This window comes from Canis aureus, chromosome 27, assembly GCF_053574225.1.
Source record: "Canis aureus isolate CA01 chromosome 27, VMU_Caureus_v.1.0, whole genome shotgun sequence".
Classification (NCBI taxonomy): Eukaryota; Metazoa; Chordata; class Mammalia; order Carnivora; family Canidae; genus Canis; species Canis aureus.
In genome coordinates, this window is record NC_135637.1 from 37,251,846 (window position 1) to 37,273,233 (window position 21,388).

The following is a 21,388-nucleotide window of genomic DNA, read 5'->3' on the forward strand; positions in this document are numbered from 1 at the left end:
CATAAGTAAAACGTAAAAAAAAAAAAAAAAAAATCTTGTTTTAGGTGATATACAATAAAGAATGACTCTATTTTTTCAAAAGTCACTGTTTGGCATCATCTGGCCAATTTCTCTACCTGTATCTACTGAAGGAGAAGAAAGAGATCCACTGTCCTCAACTTGCTTTTTATTTCTGGATCCACTTTTTTAGTACAGGCCCCTTTATTGGTTTTCATCACAAGGTGACAGTCTTTAGTACCTATTACAAAACATGTGCTTATTGAGGGACTTTTGGGACCTGAGATAATTTACCAAAAGACAGTTTGCTCACTAGGGGTTTTCGAGTGGGGGATTTCCTTACTCAGGTTTTTAAACATCTCTTAAGTGTTGGCTATTTTCTCCAACTGCCAGTTGTACCACAGTCATTGGCTCCCCCTCCCCCCCAGCACCCCGGCTGCCTTCCCTGCAGATGCTGAGGGTCCCACCAAGGGGGTCCTTTAGAAGTAAATGACTCCTCAGTGTCCCAAAGAGACTTGCATCCAAATCCTTGGTCTCCTTTGCCTCTCACTTACTTTGCTTTCCCCCCCTCTAAACTTAGGGCAAGAAATAAAATTTATTTCCTCTAGAATAAACTCTAATCCGCCAGAGGAGACTTCCTTCATCTCACTGGAGCCGATATGGTGGCTCGATGGGCTCCTTGTATCAATCTCATTTCTGCCTCCCAATCCTGACATCATTCACGAGTTTGTGTCTTTCCATCCAGGTTGGTACTGTTTTAAATTACAGTTTCGTAAACTTGCTTCATTTTAAAAACTTTTCAACTCCTCTGTGACCTAAGTAATGCCTACTTTAAAAAAATACTCATTTCATCTTTCTGAGGCTGGTTTAAGGAAAATGATTACATGATATAAATTAAACAACTGTTCTTTATTTTTTCCACTGAAAATCTTTCATATGATTCTTTATAAATACGTTGATTTTTTTTCCCCAAATGTCCTCTCCTTTCCCTTCAGCATAATTTTAAGACAAGTGTTCTAAGAAACGTAGAAGAAATTGGGCATCTAGTAACTTAACTGCCTGACCACAGACCTCAACAGTACATGACAAAACCTACCAGAGCCATGTGGTTAGAAAGAAAGAAAAAAAGAAAAGAAAAGAAAGAAAAGAAGGTAGGAAGAGAGAAAGCACTGCCCACAGCTATTTCTCATACAAATTTCTAAATTACGTGATGCTTTTTCGAAAATCTCCGTTAGACATTTGTAAATTCTTTGGGGATTTCAAACTGATTTCTTGTAGGTGCCGTGGATACAACAGCTAGAAACTAGAAGAGGGAAAACAAACTCCAGGAAGGTGGGAAGAAGAGAAGCACAGAGTAAGGGACAGGGGACAGCAACAGAGGCAGGAGGACCAGGCGGAGAAGGCGGAAAGGGAAAATGAGGGAGCTCCGTCCCATCTACCCCCAGCCCCCCAACATGCTACCCATCTGCTTCTGGGTTCCATGTGATTGGCAGGCCCACCCTCATTTTATTAACCTTGCGACTATTAAGTGCAAAGGTGCAAAAGCCAGTGTTTGCTGGACACCCACGAGATGACATGACAGCGTGGAAACTTCTTTAATAATAATAGGGGTGAGGGGATCCCTGGGTGGCGCAGCGGTTTAGCGCCTGCCTTTGGCCCAGGGTGTGATCCTGGAGACCCGGGATCCTGTCCCACGTCGGGCTCCCTGCATGGAGCCTGCTTCTCCCTCTGCCTGTGTCTCTCTCTCTCTCTCTGTGTCTTTCATGAATAAATAAATAAAATCTTAAATAATAATAATAATAATAATAGGGGTGAGCTACTGGGCATGTGGCGGGTGCGAGGAAGGATTCTGTGTAACTACACTTAAGGGTCACGTCAGGGGGGCAAAGTGGAGCAGAGTTTACAAAATGTAGACAGTGATTATCTAAATGATAGGGTTGTGTCAGATTTTTTTCAGAAGAAAGAATTATTTGTCTGCCTTTATAAATGTCATCTAATAAAACTTAAATTTCTTCAGCTCCTAGGCCATTTATTATGTAATCATAAATAAACACACATTACAGACACCATCATATTCGGTACATACAAAGTGTCCCTGGTGTTTTAAATACAGGCCTAGCAGAAAAGTTAAACAAGGGTAGCTCCCTCTGGGCTTTGATAATTCTGCTACACTTACCATATTGCTGTCCCCAGAGCTGAGATTTTTCAAAGTAACCAACACCCAGTACAGGGGGGTTAAGCACAGGAAGCAAAGAGCGAGTCTGCGCTGTACAAATAGCTCAGTTTTGAATCTTGAGATTTCTCTAAGGGTTTCAAAAGGAACCCAAATATTGCATATGACTCCCAAAGGAGCCCGCCAGTTTTTCTTTTTTCCCCAATCCTTTTTTTTTTTTTCAAATATTTAATTTATTTATTCGTGAAAGACCTAAAGAGAGAGAGAGAGGCAGAGACCCAGGCAGAGGGAGAAGCAGGCTCCATGCACCGGGAGCCCGACGTGGGACTCGATCCCGGGTCTCCAGGATCACGCCCTGGGCCAAAGGCAGGCGCTAAACCGCTGAGCCACTCCTTTTCCCCCAATCCTAAGACCGTTCCAGGCATCACCATCTCTTTCCTTTCGCCTCGGGCGCAGGGAACCCGCACTTGGGAGCCGGGTCTGAATCAACCCCAGCGCTGCCCCTCCCGGCAGCTGTGTGATCTCGGCTCAACCCCGGGCTCTCTGGCCTCCATTTCGGCCCCTGGAAGGTGCAGATGAAGCCCCCCCCCCCCCCCAGGGGGCTGGGACACTGGCCTCAGGTGGCTCCTGTGCACCGTCCTGCGCCCTGCTGGGAACTTGGGTGGATCCCGATAAAGTGAGGACCCGCGATGCTCAGGGCCTCCGCACCCCCAGGAGGGGTCTGGGGCCCGGGGGCTCCCGGCGGAGCATCTGCCTCGGGCTCAGGGCGTGACCCCGGGTCGGGGATCGAGTCCCACGGCAGGTCCCCGCAGGGAGCCCGCTTCTCCCTCTGCCTGGGTCCCCGCCTCTGTGTGCGTCTCATGAATAAATAAAATATTCTCTACAAAGATGAACCAAGTGTCTTCCACGGGCCACCGAGACGCCGTCGGGGCAGCGGCTCCCGGGGTGGCGGAGGGGGAGCCGCGGGGGGAGAGGACGGACCGAGGGACGCCCCGGCCTGAGGGCGGCTCACGGGCCGCGGGGGCAGGATTCCCGGAAGGGAAACAACAGCAGTTTCTTTTTCTGCGCGGTGATAGGAAGGTAAACAGGCCTCCAAGGCTCTGCGGCCCCAGGATGACTCTGCCCGGAAAAGTCAGGTCTGGAGCTTCGAGATTACCCGCTGCCCCCGGGGGCGCTTTCTTCCTTACACCTTTGAGCCGGTGGGAAACGTGCGCCCGCGGCCCGCGGTGCCCTCCCCGGAGTCGGTCCCCTCCCCCAGAGTCGATCCCCCTCCCCCAGAGTGGGTCCCCTCCCCGGGCTCGATCCCCTCCAGGGCTCCGTCCCCTCCCCGGAGTCGGTCCCCTCCCCCAGGGTCGATCCCCTCCCCGGGCTCGATCCTCTCCCGGGACTCGATCCCCTCCCCGGACTCGGTCCCCTCCCCGGGCTCGATCCCCTCCCAGGACTCGATCCCCTCCCAGGACTGATCCCCTCCCCGGGCTCGGTCTCCTCCCGGGACTCGGTCCCCTCCCAGGGCTCGATCCCCTCCCCGGAGTCAGTCCCCTCCCCCGGGCTCGATCCCCTCCAGGGCTCGGTCCCCTCCTCGGACTCGGTCCCCTCCCCGGGCTCGATCCCCTCCCAGGACTCGACCCCCCTCCCCGGGCTCGATCCCCTCCCGGGACTCGACCCCCCTCCCCGGACTCGATCCCCTCCCCGGACACGATCCTCTCCCGGGACTCGGTCCCCTCCCAGGACTCGATCCCCTCCCCGGGCTCGATCCCCTCCCGGGACTCGACCCCCCTCCCCGGACTCGATCCCCTCCCCGGACACGATCCTCTCCCGGGACTCGGTCCCCTCCCAGGACTCGATCCCCTCCCCGGGCTCGATCCCCTCCCGGGACTCGATCCCCTCCCCGGGCTCGGTCCCCTCCCGGCGCGCACACCCCCCGACCCGAACCCGCGCGCGGCGGGACACAGCGCGCCTAGAGAACAGCCGGGCCGCCGGTCCCCGCCAAGCGCAGCCGCCCCCGGGGCAGGAGACCCAGGAGACCGAGCAGCCCGCGCCCCCCGCGCCCCCCGCCCCGCGGGAGCCACTCACCAGACAGCGGACGGCCCAGGCCCCCCACATGGTCGCGGGCGCTCCCGCCCGACCGCCGCAGCCTCCGCGTCCCCGCCGCGCGCCGGAGGGACCGCCTCGTGGCCCCGCCCCGCCCGCCCCTAACCCCGCCCCGCCCGCCATAGCCACGCCCCTTTCCTGCCCGAGCCCCGCCCGTTTCCCGCCCTAGCCCCGCCCCCGAGCCCTGTCGCGAGCCCCGCCCCCGCGCCCGAGCCCCGCCCCTTTCCCCGCCCCCGCCCGTCCCGGAAGTCTCGAGCACCTGCGCGGGCGGGGCGGGGGGGGAAGCCCGGGGGGGAGGGGGAGGGGGAAGGGGGAGGGGCGGGGCGGGGCGGGCGTCCCCGCGCGGAGCGTTTCCGCAGCTGCGGGCGGGCGGCGGGTCGAGGTGCGGCCCCGAGGCCTTGCGCGCCGCGTCCAGGCGGCTCCCCGGGCCCGCGGGCGCTCAGCTGGGTCGCGGCCTCCCGGGCGCGGGGCAGGACGCGGGGGCCGCGGGCGCCAGGAGCTGCGGAGCTCGGGACCGCGCCTCCCCGCCGCCCAGGTCCTGGCGACCTCCTGAGGACGGGCTGGGTGGGGGCTGCTGCGCGCCCGGGTCGCCGCGGGTCTGGTCTGCGAAAACAGCTCGCGGGGGCCTGCAAGGATTGCACGCAGGGACGTGTGAGCAGTGACACGGGGGACCCCGAAGCCGGGCGCAGGCAGGAGGCAGGGGCAGGGGCAGGGCCTCGGGCGCTCAGGGCCGCGCCCGGGTCAAGGCCAGACCCTCTTGTCCCCCCCCCCGCAGGGCCCGCCCCTGGCCCACTCTCTGCTCTCGGGGCCTCGGCCTTGGGGACACTTGGGTGACCCGAGGCCTGGGCCAGGGGACCCCTGCGCCCTCCGTCCCCTTAAGGCTTGCCCGGCACAGGGTCTCGGGGCCCAGACCTGCAGGTGGGACGCGCTTGGCCCCTGCGCCCTCCGTCCCCTTAGGGCTTGCCCGGCACAGGGTCTCGGGGCCCAGACCTGCAGGTGGGACCCGCTTGCCTCTGCCGCAGCTTCCACTGCACCGTCTCCGAGGAGCCCCCGCCCCCAGGACCCCGGCGGGCCACTGTCGGGCACAGAACAGACACAGAAGAAGCAAACAAACGGGGAGCGGGTGGGAGGTGGCACCAGGGACTCCAATGATCTTCGCAACCTCCCTGCACATACAAAACATCCTCATATACAAAGTTCATGGGAATAGAAAAATACCATAAGAGGGAGAGAGGGAAAGAGGAAGCAGAGGGGACGACTGACGAAACCAGGCTTCCTGGGTGTGAATTATGACGCAGCAACTTTCCCAAACCTTTCTTCCTTACTCGATATTTATCATTTTAGTCCCAGGCAGGAGGGTGCTGATCAAACTGGCTTTTCAAGTAAAGAACTGAAGCCAAAAACGTGTCAGCGTCGTCGGCAAAGTTGGTTAGTTAATCAGTACCAGAGCCAGGAGTTCAACTTTGGTATTTTTGCTCCCGGGCCCTGGTCCTTCTATCCCCCCCCCAGTACCCCGGCCCCAACAACACACACGGTGAGCCTCAGGTTCAATGACATAGTAACAGGTGCTTTGCGGGGAGACACGTGTTTCGTGGTGAAATGATCTTAGAATATTCTAGATTTAAAAAATTTAAACAGGCCTCGTATCCAAGACCTCTCAGAACCTTACTATGCTGGTGTGCACTGTCTAAGGGGGGGGTGATATATACTGTTGCCCACACTTGTTTGTCTTTTTCATGTCCCATGGAGAACACCTGCTGAATGAACACCTCATGAACGCTGATGTTCTAGGAAAAAAAGAGTTTGGAAATGTCTAAAAGCTATTTTTATTTTAACAGCACATTCCTAAGGGCCTCCAAGCCCTCAAGGGCAAAAAAAAAAAAATGCTATTTTAATAATAGAACTTCAGGCAGTCTACCAGACGTGGGAGATATTTTGGACAATCGTCATGGTTCTGCTCAAACCACGCCATATATGTCGAGGCGTTTCTCTTCTAAAGTCGGCCCTGCCGCTCAGCATCGCATTCGGAACAACGTTTAAACACACATCTGACTATAGAAAAGGTTGGGGGGTGGGGAGAAACTTCAAAACACCTTTTCACCCCCAAAACTACTTGTATTCTTTCTCCCCGTGGACCCAATGTTTTAAAAACTGTTGTCAACCAAAGTGCTCTTACTAAATAGCAAAAGTAGGCTTTAATAATTCCCACCTAGAGCGAGCATCCCTGATTCTTTTTTTTTTTTAAGATTTTATTTATTTATTCATGATAGACCTAGAGAGAGAGAGAGAGAGAGAGAGAGAGGCAGAGACACAGGCAGAGAGAGAAGCAGGCTCCATGCAGGGAACCCGATGCGGGACTCGATCCCGGGACTCCAGGGTCGAACCCTGGGCCAAAGGCAGGTGCTCAACCGCTGGGCCCCCCAGGGATCCCCCCTGATTCTTTATCCTACGCGTTTTCTCCCACTTCCCAGTAACAGCACGTCCAAGTTGCCCTTAGAAAACTTGCCGCTCCCCGTTGTTTTGGACTCTTTGATGTGGTGACTGTATTAGTCAGAGTTCTCAAGAAAAACAGAACCAACCGGAGATAGCGGTCTCTCTGGTGAGAGAGAGCTGTAGTTTGAGGAACTGGTTTCTGTACCTATAAAGCCTGGCAAATCCAAACTCTGCAAGCTACGCTGGTGGGCTGGGCCCAGGGGAGAAGGGCAGAGGTCCCCCTCTCTCGGGGCAAGACCTTCAACGGATTGGGTGAGGCCCACCCACGTGGTGGAGAGCACGGCTTGACTCGCACCTAAAGTACCTTCCCAGAAACATCTAGAAAGGCACCAAGTGGCGGGGTACTGTAGCCTCTGCAGGTTGGTGCATAAAATCCACCCTCGCGGGGCCCGCGTCGGTGAAGGTCGGGGAGGGAGTGGGAGGGAACAACGTCTGGTTGGGGCAGGAGCCCCTCGCATTCTGTTGGCATGAGCCTTGGGACCTTTGTGGGGAACCGTGGGACGCAAACACCTTTTCTTCTTCCCTGAATGTGACGAGGGAAAGAGTATGCGGGGTGCGGCCCCATGGGGGTGCCGTGCGAGCTTGTGGACCCGCCATCATCTAAGGCACGGCCACCGCGGGCCGAGCAGGAACCCGCCGCCAGGTAGAGCCTGCGAGTGTCACCTGAGTCCTGGCTGACCGGGCCCGGGGATGGGGCCGTGAAGCATCCGGATGCCCAGCATCACCTGAGTCCTGGCTGACCGGGCCTGGGGATGGGGCCGTGGAGCATCCGGATGCCCACTGGGTGCGCTCCCACTGGCCGCCTTTTGCCAGTGCTTAGGGTCAGCAGAAGTCGCCCGGTGCCAAGGCCACCTGTGGCAGGGTGACTGTCACGGCTGCAGGTACCAGGAGGATGAGGCCTGCCGGGCAGCCCGAGGGCTGGGCCCTGGGGACCCGAAGGGCCGCCGAGCTCCACCCACCAGCCGGGGGGACAGATGGGACGTGCCGCTCATGCCCCAAAGGGACAATGATGAGTGTGCACCTGTGAACTGCCACCCGGCCAGTTACCAGTTCCTCTCCCGGGAGCAAGTGACGTCTCCCAGGGTCAAAGAACGGCAGGTGCGCGGCCCCTGGAGGCCCCGCGGGCCCTGCCCCGCTGCTGCGCTGCCCGTCCTCTGCAAGGTGCCAGGGGGCGTGGGGGGGGAGAGTGGGGTCAGCGAGGAGGCCAGGCTGGGACCGAGTTCTCCGTGCGCGGCCTGACACTGAACCTCTCTCGGCCCCCGTGTCTCAGACAATTTTCCGGGGAATCGGTCTTGCGTTTCCTGACTTCATTTCATGTTCACGACTTGCAGATGGTCCACGCCAGACCCTGTGGGGCACCGATGCCTTTTATAGGCGACGCCGTAGGTGGGCCCTGCCCCAGTAAACCAGCGTCAGCGCCTTTCGCCTCCAGAACTTTCTCAGGGACAAGAGAAAGCAGCACTGCCTGCGGCCTAGCAGCGTGGCTTCCCCACGGCGAAGATGATACTCTCAGCTTTTTTTCCAGGAAAGAACTAGAAAGGGATCAAGGGATCAGACTGTGTCCGTGATGCTCTGCGTTGAGCCCCGTTTGATGGCTCCTCTGCTTTTGGACAAATCGCAATAAGCTTGTGGGATTGTAAAGAGCGGGAGGGCCCGACGGCGCGTGGACCAAGGGGACAGTGGAGCCCAGAGAGCCGGGTGCATGGTGGAGGGAGGCCCGGCGCGGAGGACGCGGCCGCATCTGCCTTTGGAAGCCCTTCCCGCGCGTTACAGCCACGCGGAAACCTGCATAGACCCCGAAGTGGGTTGGTGGAAACCGAGGGGGACGCTGAGCGTTGAGGCTTCCGTGGGGAGCTCAGCTGAGCAGCCGTCCAGACGCCAAGGCGAGGCCCTTCCTGGCTGTGAGCGTGGGCAGTTGCAGGCCCCTGCGGCAGCCCCAGGACGTCAGGGGGGGCACCCGGGCTGCAGCGGCCGCCCTGGGTCAGCCCAGCCCGCCGGGGAGCCGCCTCCTCCAGGCCGCCCGCCGGGCTCAGTCCACGCGGGGAATCTGTCCGGTGGTTAGAAGTTCTCCGTTCCGCGACACGCTCCTGCAGTTTGTGGGCTCAGCAGCTTCACCCGGAGAGCACTGCTCGGGGTCGGGTCGAAGGAGCCCCTGGAGAGGCCGGAAAGGCCGGTGGTAGGAACCGGCTCGGACTCGGGCTGGAGGAGGCGTCGGGCCACTGAAACCTCCCCCCAGCCCTTCTCAAACCTGCGTCCTGAGAGTGTTTCGTCATCCGGGCCACGAGGAGAGCCGGTCAGCCTGACGCCCCGACATCGGGCCCGCGGCCTCTGCGGGGCGGGTATCCCGGCTTTGAGCTCCCCCTGGAATCCTCAGGTCATCGCAGGGGGATGGGGGGGAGGTTATCGATCGACGTTCTTTCAAGTGCTTCTTTAGGTTTACTTGTCCTTACACCAGGAAAATGGGAGGAGGGGAGCAGCTGTTTGGGGAGAAGGTTATCCTGACCCCGAACAAAACGTCCCGTATCGCTCACAGCGCGTCCGAGACCCGCGGTGCCGGGGACCACGCACACCTGTTCACTCAGGTCTGCAAAGAGCCGTGCTTCGCGTGGCCCTCCCAGGAGCCGGGTCCCTCGTGTGGACCCCGCACTCGGTCCCGGGCGCCTCCAACTAGGCCCTGTGACCCTCGCTGTCCACACGGGCAACTCGCAGCAGCAGCTCGCCCGGCTCACGTGGTTACTTACCCTGCTGAATTCGCTTCTTCTCCAAAAAGTCCCATGAAGGGCCTCACGCCTGAGACGGAAGCCCCGCGAGGCTGCGTGCCACCTCGTGCCGCTGCCCCGTCGAGCACAGGCTTTCCCGTTGCTTAAGGCCCCGCGTCTGTCCTTGTTTTGCTTACATTCCCGGCGCTCTTTGCCAAGAAAATGATTCCGTGAGCTAAGGGAGCCCCGCTGTGCCGACAGCTCACGAGCGACGCGTTTTGCTGCTTGAGCCCGTCTTCCCCTCTAACGACCACGCTGTCGCCCGAGCGAGCTGTGCTGTGCTCGGCTCGGGGCCTGGGCCTCGTCCAGAGGGGGGCAGCCGGTCACGCGCAGCCGGGCGGGCCGTGCTGTTATTCGAGCCCCCCGTTAGGGCATGGGAGGGGGGCCCTAGGAAACCAGCCAACCAGATGGACGTAATGAACCACCGGGCGCATTTTGTACCCCTTTCCATTTACCTTCACGTTACGCCGCCTGGGCCAAGTCCTACCTGAGCAGGTGCGAGCGTGCCCTGACCACACGCCCTCCCAGCAGCAAAGGGCCGAGCCTCGTTGGCTCTCAAGCCGCGGAGCTGCCACCACGGCCACGGCCAGAAACCCGGCTGGAGCTGCCCCCGTGCCTGAGTGTGCGCTCACCCCTCGGTGAGCCCCGGCCGTCTCTATCTGTGTCGTGGGGACACGCGCTTTACAGCCCCACGCACACGCACAGCCCAGCACGGGACACTAGGCTCTGTGGCTTGCTCGCCCGAAGTCCGTGGTCTTGGATGCTGAAGGGTGCTCACGGCCTGCAGCTTCTGCTCGCCCGGTGCTGGTGTCTAACGGCTGCGAGCACGGACGACGCCTCGGGTTCTGTATGAACATGCTCCCGTGTGGCGCTCGGGCGGGTCCCCGCGGCCGGAAGAGGGGACAGGGGCCGCGGTCGCGCGTGGGCACGCCGGAGAGCGGGGGCTGCACCCGGACACTGGGCCGCTGCTCGCCCTGGGCCACAGGCCGCCCCTTCCTGAGCCTGCACACTCGCCTGCATCCACTTCCACGGGCTGGTCCGGGGGCGTGACTCCCTCGCTTCTCATATCCACGCCCAGAGGGAAGGTTGACTTTTCTTTTCCGCAGGAACAGGTAATGGGATCAAGTTCCCGAGGGAACGAAGGGACTCAGGTCTGCGTGTCTCTGAAGCTGCGTTCTCGGCTAGCCCCTGGGCATCGCCTCCCTTCTTCGTGATCGAGATGGTTGGCCTCTTTTTTTGAAAAACAAAATATTTATTTATTTATTTATTTATTTATTTATTTATTTATTTATGACAGAGAGCGAGCAAGAGAGCGAGCAGAGGGAGAAGCACCGTCTCCTGGGGCCCACACGTTACCCGCGCATGTGATGTCCTCGTCATATTACAGATTAGGACCAGGGCCAACGTGCCCAAGGCCCCCCCGGCAGCAGGCGGTGGCGCTGGGCTGGGGCACAGGCCCGTGTCCCCTCACTGGCCCCTCCGCCAGCCGGTCCTGCACCCTGTTGGGCCGTGTGCGCTCTTGCCCTTGGCTCGCGCTGACCTCCTCCCAGAGGCCTCCCCCACCCTGGCCCCACCCTGTGGCCCCAACGGCCCCTCGGGACGGACCCGCTCTCTCCACCTGGAAAATCCAGCTCCCACTTTTCACATAAAGCAGCAGTAAGCCCTTGGAGCCTTCCTGGCTCGCTCCCCCCTGTGGCCTTTCCAAACTCAGTGCTCGGGCAGTGAGCGACACTGGTTTTTCTATTTGGAGTCTCCCTGAAATTAGCTTTCTTTTTAAAAATTTCAACTTCAGGGCAGCCCAGGTGGCCCAGGGGTTGAGCGTCTGTCTTCGGCCCAGGGCGTGACCCCGGGGTCCCGGGATCGAGTCCCACACTGAGGTCCCCGCAGGGAGCCTGCTTCTCCCTCTGCCTGTGTCTCTGCCTCTCTCTCTGTGTCTCTCATGAATAAATACATAGAATATTTTTAAAATAGATAAATAGATAAATAAAATAAATAAATACTCCCACTTCAGACAAAGCCACATGGACGTGGAGCTGAACCACGCCCCAGCCCCGACGACACGGGACTTTGGACGCTAATCGGGGAGCGAGTTGCTTGGGATGAGGCGGTATTTCCCCGACCGCACTGACGTCTCTCATCTTCCGCGTGGCCCCTCGGCTCCTCGTGTGTGTGCACGCGAGCCCTTCACTGTCCGTTGTCGACCCAACGGGAGGACAAACAGGAAGCCATGAACCCAATTGACGAGACAGTAAAATTTCCAGTGGAAAGAGGGTCCCGTGGGTGTCGGGCCCCCGCCGCCTCCCGAGCCACAGGCTGTGCCAGCGGCGCTGCTGCATGTGTGAGGGTGGGAGCCCCCGTCCCGCGACCCTGGGGCTGCTGCAGCCTTGCACGCGCGCGGGCAGGTGACCAGGACGTGGGGCTGGACGGGGCCTTCGCGGCCTCGGTAGGGACACACCGGACATGGGACGCGCAGGCAGACCCGGCAGCCACGAACCGCAAGGCCGGACCCCGGTAACCTCCCGCCGCGTGGGCTTCGCATCACTCCTGAGTTTGGACACAAAGGGTTTGGTCCAAACGGTGACATCCGTGCTGTCCTTCCCCGTGTCTCAGGGACGGCAGGCGTGCCCGCAGGACCCACAGTGTCGTTATCAACGGCAGGGAGACAGAGACAGAGAGACGGAGACAGACATGGAGAGACAGAGAGAGACAGAGACAGAGACAGAGACAGAGACATAGAGACAGAGACAGACACAGAGATGGAAAGATGGAGAGAGAGAGACAGAGACATAGAGACAGAGACAGAGATGGAGAGATGGAGACAGAGACAGAGAGAGACAGACACAAAAAGACACAGAGATGGAGAGATGGAGAGAGACAGAAACAGAGGGAGACAAAGAAAGAAACACGGAGAGACAGAGGTAGAGAGACAGAGACAGAGAGATATAGAGACAGAAGCAGGGAGACAGAGACAGAGACATGGGGAGGCAGAGACAGAGACAGAGACCAGGAGAGACAGAGACAGAGAGACCGTGATAGAGAGACATTAGTCTCAGCGTGGGAGCATCATGCTCCCTTCCCTACATTTTCCGGAGCCACCGCCACCTACACTAAGCAGAGCCTGAATCCGTCCCAAGATGAGTAGCCTGCACTTGAAGGTTCTTGAGGATTATTTAGGCGGCCTGTCGTCTCCTCTGAGCGCTGGCACGTTCAGCCGACGTCTCTCTCTGGAGCCAGCGGCATCCGGTGGGGGATGAATCACGAGGCCTGGCGTCGGCAGGAGACGGGCTGCCAAGCCTCTGGGCTGCGGGGCCTGGAGCACCCCCCCCACCCCGCCCCGGCCCTCCCTACAACCAGCCTCGGAGCCGCCAGAGGATCTCTGGCTTGAGTCGCGCTGGGGCCCCACGTGCGGCAGCGGACCGGGCTCCTGCCCCCGGGACTGCGCGGGATCCTCGGTGCCTCTCCCCGGTGCCCGGGTTTTGAGGGACGTCGGTTCTTCTTTTTTCTCTCTGCCTCCGGTCATGCTGCTTCTTCCTTCAGCAAACAGAGGAGACAGGGGACAAGTGGCCTCGCGAGCCTGTGGATGAGGACAAGGGGAGCCCTGTGTCCGCGCGTGTGCTCCAGGACGTTGTCAGGGGCTGCACCCGCGAAGGACGGCGACCCCGCCTGTAGAGCCACGTCTCCCCGCTCTGCCGGCGCTCCGGTGCCGCCTTACGGGGGAGGTAGGGGCCTGGGTGCAGGCCCCGGGTGGCCAGTGACACCTGAGCTGGGGGGTAGACGCTCTCCGGGTCACCCCGAAGACCAGCCGCACTTCGGTTGTCCCTTGGCCTGTGACTCTGGTGGTTTGTGCTGTAAGGTCACGGCCTCACCCCAACTCACCCCCAACGGCTCAGGCCACCCGCACGTTCCTCAGCCAGGAAGCAGGGGAAGCCGGGCGAGCCCCTGAAGGCCGATTCACTTCCTGGCTTTAGGGTCATAAATATGCACCGACTTTTGGGCAAGTCACTGTCCCTGCAGCGGCGGGACAGCAGAGAGACTTAGGGCACAGAGACGCGGGGGAAGTGGTCCCGTCCCCCAGAAGAGCGGAGGTGGGCGGGGGCTGTAGGTGCGGGGCGGGGGGGGGGGGGGGGCCGCAGGGTCGGCTCCGGCTGCAGACACAGGAGATCTGTGGACGCGGAGCAGCTCCCTATGCTTCTGGCTTCCTGTCCGTGACGGTGCTAACAGCAGGTCAGCGTAGACGCTCGGATGGGGGTGTCGGTCAGCCGTGGGAACCTGCCCACCGTATCCGACACGGTTTCTGGTGAGCATTGGCTCCTACGCGTGTTCTTGTCACCGCAAGCGACGTGAAGTTGCCAAGAGAGCCAAGAGCGAGACGGCGGCCTCCCGCTCCGGGTGCCCGGCCGGCTTCACGGAGGAGGCGTGCCGTCTGTGCGGTGGGAAGGGGCCCACTGACCAACAGGCCCCCCGGACGATGCTGGGCCCCCCCGACTGCGCGGGTCCCTGGTGTTCTACTGCACCAGACCAAGCGTGGCCAGCCCCAGGCCTCCGCAGGAGCCTGCCCGGCGTCACCTCTTCCCTCCGGGCTGGGGTCCCCGTAGAGCTGAATCCTCTCTCTCTCCCACGGCTGCGGGCAGGCTGACTGGCGGGAGCGGATGGCACAGGCCCTCCCGGTGCCACGGGAAGCAGGACCGCAGCCAGTGCAGGGCCTGACAAGCGTATTGGCGGTTATGCTTCTTCAGCTTCCCCAATTTAGCCGAAAGGGGGGGTAGAGGCTTCTTTTAGCTTTTCAATGATCCAAAAGTATCAATCCGTTAGGGACCAAACGTGCAAGGAATAGATCTTCTCCTTCGGGGTCCATGGGAGTACATTCCACGACTCATCCAGAGGAATCTGGGCAGAATTCCCTAAAGCACAGGAAAGCATCTCAAATAAGGTAATTGTGTTCCACAAGCTACAGTAGCGGTTAAAGCCTTTGAGAGGGGCCGATGTTTAACAAAAGAAGTAATTGGGATGCTTGGGGGCGTGGCTCAGTGGTTGAGCGTCTGCTTTTGGCCCAGGGCATGACCCCAGGGTCCCGGGATCGAGTCCCACATCGGGCTCCCTGCATGGAGCCTGCTTCTCCCTCTGCCTGGGTCTCTGCCTCTCTCTCGGTGTCTCTCATGAATAAGCAAATAAAATCTTAAAAAAAAAAAAAAAAGAATTGTTCAATATTCAAACCTCACCTCGTATCTTAGTGGCTGGAGAGTTGCGTGTTGCTTTATTCTGTGAAACATTTTCACAGATTCGGTTCAAAATCTTCTTTGTATCATAGCTTCTTAATTAAGAATACGCATTTTGAAATGTCAATAGACTGTAATTCCATCAGTGGAAAGGATATTTAAATGTGATTAATATACCGTCTTTCTCCATTTCGTGTAACTCTCAGAATGAACCACTATCTCAACCCTATCAACCGTTGTTTGGGACTGAATACTGCCCCCTCCCTTTACTTGGCATCGCTTATTAATAATATCACTTATTGATATATTAGTTATATATTATCTGTAATAGGTCATATAATCATTATATTTAATTTATAATCATCATCATCATCATAATCATCTGTGACAGAGTCTTAACCTAGAAAGGACATAATGTGGCTGAGCCATTTGGCCCCGGCCCCAAGCGTGAGAGAGATCTCAGGTTTTGGCCGCAATGAATTTGAGAGTCTGATGAAGAGGAGCCAGATTTAAAAAAAAAAAAAAAAAAAAAAAAAAAAAAAAAAAAAAGAGGAGCCAGATAAACATGGACTCTGAGCGGAGCTCACCGAGCCACGTCTGTCTAGCAGCGTGGTGGGCACCGCGGGTTGCACCCTGATGCCGCAGCCAACACTCCCCACCTCCAAGGGGCAACGGCGGATGGATCCAAGGAAGCTGAGCCTCAAAAGCTGCAGGTGGCCGCAGCCTCGCTGGGGCTCCCGCTGCCTCGTTACTGTAGGGTGCCGTGCCCCCCTTTCGGGCCTTGTTTTTGTTCTAGGATACCCACCAAGAGCCCACATGGCCGGGCACCTTCTCGGCATGCAGTCGGAACAGAACTGAGAAACGGCGCCAAGTGTCCTGCAGCTCAGGACCCGAGGGAGGAGCAGGCCTGGCCGGGATTTGGGATTTACGGAGCCTGAACCCCCGCTGGCCTTCCGCAGGCTGCCTCCTCTCGCCCCGTGTCCCCCCCACACTCGCCTGCGACCCCGAGACCCTTGACCCACCAAAGCTCTGGGAGGTCAGGGGTGACGGGAAAGTTTTGTCACGTCTCCTCTGTAAGGAGCCCAACGCGGAAACTACAGACCTCTGGTATTTTTAGTTTCCTAAAAAAAAAAAAAAAAAAAAAAAAGAAAGAAGAGAAGAGAAGAGAGAGAAGAGAAGAGAAGAGAAGAGAAGAGAAGAGAAGAGAAGAGAAGAGAAGAGAAGAGAAGAGAAGAGAAAAAAAGAACACATCGCAGAGCTGATGGCTTTCTCGTCTCCTCCGGATAGGCGTCTTCTCCTGCCTCTGATTTGTCACCTCCCTTCTCGTAAATTTAGCAGCTTTCTTCACAAACCTTACAATACCCAAAGTTCAAAGATTTAAACAATGAAGAGGGAGTACAACTGTTTACTCTCGCTTGATAGTTTTTTTTTTTTTTAACATTTTTATTTCTTTGTTCATGAGAGACACACAGAGAGAGGCAGAGACACAGGCAGAGGGAGAAGCAGGCTCCATGCAGGGAGCTCGATGCGGGACTCGATCCCGGGACCCCGGGGTCACGCCCTGGGCCACAGGCAGGTGTCAAACTGCTGAACCACCCAGGGATCCTCATTCTTTTTCTTTTTTTAGACTGATGACTAAAAATGTCATGTTATGTTGAATTTCAGTTGGTAATTTAATGGGATACAAACACAATCCATAATAGTAGTCAGACGCCTTGTGCGCTGATTCCACATAGACACTGCACTAAACAATTCGCATTACCTCATTTAATCACAAAACAACCTTGTCGTTCTCCCCACTTTAAAGATGCAATTCTGGGGGCAGCCCCGGTGGCCCAGCAGTTTAGCGCTGACTTTGGCCCAGGGCGTGATCCTGGAGTCCCGGGATCGGGTCCCACATCGGGCTCCCCTGCATGGAGCCTGCTTCTCCCTCTGCCTGAGTCTCTGCCTCTCTCTGTGTGTCTCTCATGAATAAATAAATAAAATCTTAATAAATAAATAAATAAATAAATACATAAATACATAAATAAAAAGACACAATTCTGAGAGGTGAAGTAAATAGTCCGGGGGTCACGAGGCCAGCAGGTTGCTGACCCGGGGTCTGGAATGAGCTCAGCTGACTCCCGAGGCTGAGCCCTGAACCACACACAGCCCTCCGCTTTCTCTCCTGGAAAGTTACCCGGCTCCCGGCCATCACTAGGAATATTATTTCAAAGGGGGGCAACATTCCACATAGTTTTCACCCCACTGCGTTAGAGCCCTGGTCAGCTTCCCAAAAATGCTTCCTAATTAGAAGGAGAGAGATTCGTTTTACCAAATAGAGTCTTAAGTGGGCTACGAATGCCAAGATCAGGTGGGATTCATGAACGCATGTTTGTTACTTAATGACCACTAACTGATCCTGCTGGCCCAGAGGAATCCGTTTTTGCCAAAGGCCACCACCGTGTAATAAGCCGTATGCTATGGCGGTTGCTTTTTCCGTATTTTCTAGTAAGTTGGGCAGGGCGTTCGTTTTCATCTGGCATTTATTTATTTATTTATTTATTTATTTATTTATTTATTTATTTATTTATTCATAGAGACACGGGGCGGGGGGCAGAGGCACAGGCAGAGGGAGAAGCAGGCTCCATGCAGGGAGCCCGATGCGGGACTCGATCCCAGGACCCCAGGATCACACCCCGGTCTGCAGGCGGCACTAAACCGCTGCGCCACCGGGGCTGCCCTTTCATCTGGCTTTTAATCCATGAAGCCTAAGGCAAGGATGGAGTTCAAAGTGCAGATTCTTTGGACATGTGTTTTGGGGAAAGATGCCAAGAACATTTTTCTCTCTGCTGAGTGTCTCCTCCACGAGGGTCTTGAGAGGCTGTTTCCTTATCGAAGCCCGAAGCCCAGGGAAGTCTCACTGCAGGGCGACTTATTCACAGTTCACCGCAGCACCCGGGCGGGCCCCCTGTGAACATCTAACAGATATTATAGCTCAAAGGTCGCTGTTTATGTGAATATGCACGTATGCACGTGTGTTCTTGCTCACGTGTGGCCTGACGGAAACTAATCCGCCAGGTGACTTGGGTTCAGTAGGAAAAATGAGCACAGACTTTATTCAAATGGCTGCAAATTAATGGAGGCCTCTTGAGGTTCATGCAGGTCAAGAGCTTTCTTTCTTTTTTCTTTTTTTAAAGATTTTATTTATTTATTCATGAGACGCAGAGAGAGAGACAGAGACACAGGCAGAGGGAGAAGCAGGCTCCCTGCAGGGAGCCCGACGCGGCACTCGGCACTCGATCCCGGGACCCCGGGGGCACGCCCTGGGCCCAAGGCAGATGCTCAACAGCGGAGCCACCCAGGTGCCCCCAGAGCTTCCTACCTGAAGAGAGAACAGCCCACGTTGATGAGGCTTTGGGGGCACAGAGGTTGGTGGACAAGCCTAGCAAGGACCCACAGGGCACATGAGTACCCGCCAAATCGATGCACCAGGATGACACAATCCATTTTTCTTTAGGAAGGGGAGAAGAAGACATCATTTCTAATAAGAAAGAAAGTCCGTGCCACCCCCATCTCCGGGGCTGCCCTGTGAGCCCCCACTAGGACATCCCGCTTCCTGTTTCTCTTACCCCTGCTCAGAGGGCAATGACCTGGAGGACGCGGAGAGCGGGGCTCCAGTAGATCCAGGCAGGAATCTGCAGGGTCAATCCTTCTCGAGTCCACAGCAGTGCCAGAAATTATCCTGATGAGGAATTTTTTACTTCGGTGGGTCACACGGGGCCGAGGGGGTGGGGTTGGGGGTGGGGAGGACGGGCGGGGCAGGGGGGGGTCCTGGCAAGATGCAAATAGAAAAATGACACATAGACGTTGAATTTCATTTTTGGAAAAAACGAAGGACTTAGAAATTTAGCTTTTAAGGTAAACCGACCACAAACCCCGTACGGGTTCGCTCTCTTTGGTACCCTGTGTGGCACCTTGCGACAGCTCCGCGCACACACGGAGTGGGTATCAGCCATTTACACCTCGAATACTCCAAATGGAGTTTGGGTTAGGGTTCTCAGTTAAAATGGATATTGGGGGGCAGCCCCGGTGGGTCAGGGGTTTAGCGCCGCCTTCGGCCCAGGGCGTGATCCTGGAGACCCGGGATCGAGTCCCGCGTCGATTTGTCACGTACGTTGTAACAGGATGAGGGGTGAATGCACGTAGACACCGGGAAGATTTTGACGCTTCCCACGCGGGTACAGCATCCACCCTACGTGGACGGAGGCGGTTTAGGGACGTATACTGTGAACCCCGAGGCCCCTGCTCACACAGAATGCAAACAAGACAGCACTGGGACAAAGACGGAGGCGGTAAGACGACGTTTAGAAAACATCCAGATCCCACAGGACAGGTCGGGGAGGAGAAAGCAAACCAAGGCGACAGACGGAGACGAGCCGTAGGACGGCAGGGTGGAATCCAACTGCACCAAATATGACATCAGAGGTTAATGAATTTGAAAAGTGGGGATTGACCGTCTTCCTAATCGCTCTGTCCCCCAGACTCCAGCACTCTGACGTCAGTCACTATTGGGATAATGGTAGCTGGTCTCTTACTTTTCTGCTGTTGAAGACCAGCTGCGCGGAGGCTCCTCTCCTCCTCCGATGACCCTGCGGCATCATCGCCCGCGGAGTGGACAACTATCAGGCGGTCCCGGGCAGCAGCCCCCCGGCGCCCCAGAAACTAGAAATCTGGCTTAAACCAAGTGCTGGAAAAGCCACAGGTGCGCCCGTCAGCTCCCCGGGACCAAGCACCCCGACCGCTCACCCCGCGCGGTTTTATGGTTTTATGGGGTCGGAGGCAGCGCGGGGGAGGGAAGAGGCCATGGAGTTGCCGAAGCCACGAAGCCACGACGGGCCGCAGCCCCCTGCGCTGTGGGCTTGACTCCCTGGGCCGGGTTGCTCCTTGGCGGCGTCTACCCCACACGCTTGGGAGTCCCGCAGCTGAGGCCATGAGCTGGAGGGAGAGGGAGGGGGACCGCCGTCCTCTCCAGCTCCCTATTTACTCCCTAAGTTAGAGGTGAGGGGTGCACGTGTGGCCTGAGCCCGCAAACAACGCTCGGGTCTGAAGACTCCTCTAGGTTCATCTTTCTTTCTAGGGGTTGATGCAGCGACAGCCCAGGCCAGTCACCAGAAGAGGCATCGGGGCAGAGACCCCCGCGCGGCCCTGGATGCTGGGCTGCCACGGAGAACGGGGCCGGGGCCCGCGGGGGAGAGGGGGGCACCCTTCCACAGGCCGGGGAAGGTCAGGCGCTCTGAAGGTGTGGCCGGGCGTCGGGCGCTCGGGGAGAGGCGTCCTGGGGAGACCCGCTGTGCCAGGGGTCCGGAAAACCCGGGTGGGGTGCCCCCTGCGCCCCCTCAAATGGTCCGGATGGACGCCAGCACGTGGAAATATTCATTTCTTCCATTGCAGTTTTTTGGACTTTTTTGGGATTTTTTTTTTTTTTTTTTTTGGTTTTGGATTTTGAGTGTTTTTTTTTTTTTTTTTGGAATGGACTATTGACATTTAAGTCTGCGTACTTTTCTGGAAGATGAGAAAAATGAGGGCCAGCAGGGCCTGGGAACGATCTATTTTAATCTTGTGGAAATAACGCTGTGCTTCGATTTCCTCCAGTCTTACCGCCGAGGGTGGTACTTTGTGGTCAACCACCGGGATCCCACTCACTGAGTCGCCTCGGGTATGGGGCAAAAAATAAAAATAAATAAAAAATAAAAAAACCAAAGTCCGAGTGCAATACGGAGGAGAGCTTTCTTGCCGCACGGGGTGGGGGGGCTCTGCTGGTCCAGGAGGACCCTCCACCCAGACGCGGCTCCATCCCTCTGTGGTCTGGAGACTAAGACCCTAAGGCGATGGCTGACCCCACATCCCACCCCTGCCCCGGGTTCCGAGGGACGAGCTCTCCCTTTTTGGGGTCTGAGAGGTTCCCCGGCGGTGGCCACTTTGCAGAAAGGAGGCGTAAAGGGCCTGGGGGGTGCGGGAGCTGCCGGCCTCCCCGTGGTGGTCGGGGCCAGACAACTGACGGAAATTCCTGGGCAGCCACTGCCGGGATTTAGCGGAGCCTCATTCCAGGGGATGAAGCGGGAAAGGCCGCTCTGCGCCTCCGGAGCTGCCTTCCCTTATAAAGCAAGGCTCTCCCCACTGGTATTTCCACTACTTGGGGAGGAGGGGCTGCCTGTGACCGTCTGTCTGAAGAAGCCTGGGTTTTCTGTTCGTCTCTCCCAAAAAAGCACTCGGTGGACACACGTGTGTGTGCGGCACAGACGTCGCCCGCATTCCTCCAGGCCCGCGGCCCCCCGCGCCTGCCGTGGGGGTTTCTGGGTGAAGTTGTCGTCGTTGTCGTGGATTCAGGAGAACAAACAGGCTTTGGATTATTGTGAGCCTGGAGCCTAAGGCGACCCAAGACTCTGGGCAGACGAGTGGCGAGGGCGGGTGAGGCGCACGGACGGTGGGCCCCGTGGTCATTTGCATTCGGGGTAAAATAGGAACCTGCAGCATGAGGATCATCCCGACGAAACCTTGAGATGTCTCATTTTAAAAACTCCAAATTACACATATTCCGGGGAGTTTCCCAAAGCGGAGGGAGGGGGAGAGGAGACCCTTGTCAACCATCTTCCCATTTTGTGACAATTAAAACGTGT

General features: G+C 57.4%; 1 long non-coding RNA gene across 2 annotated transcripts; it reads left to right on the forward strand.

Annotated features, from left to right (window-relative positions):
- Nucleotides 1-3,216: 3,216 nt before the first annotated feature.
- On the forward strand, nt 3,217-20,484 carry LOC144299300 (uncharacterized). Of its 2 annotated transcripts, XR_013366009.1 has the most exons (5): nt 3,217-3,306; nt 14,326-14,443; nt 18,229-18,476; nt 19,253-19,473; nt 19,849-20,484. It is a non-coding gene; the product is annotated as an uncharacterized LOC144299300 (long non-coding RNA). The 2 variants fall into 2 exon arrangements; XR_013366008.1 differs by lacking the exon at nt 3,217-3,306 and having other exon boundaries at nt 13,647-14,443.
- The last annotated feature ends 904 nt before the right edge of the window (nt 20,485-21,388 follow it).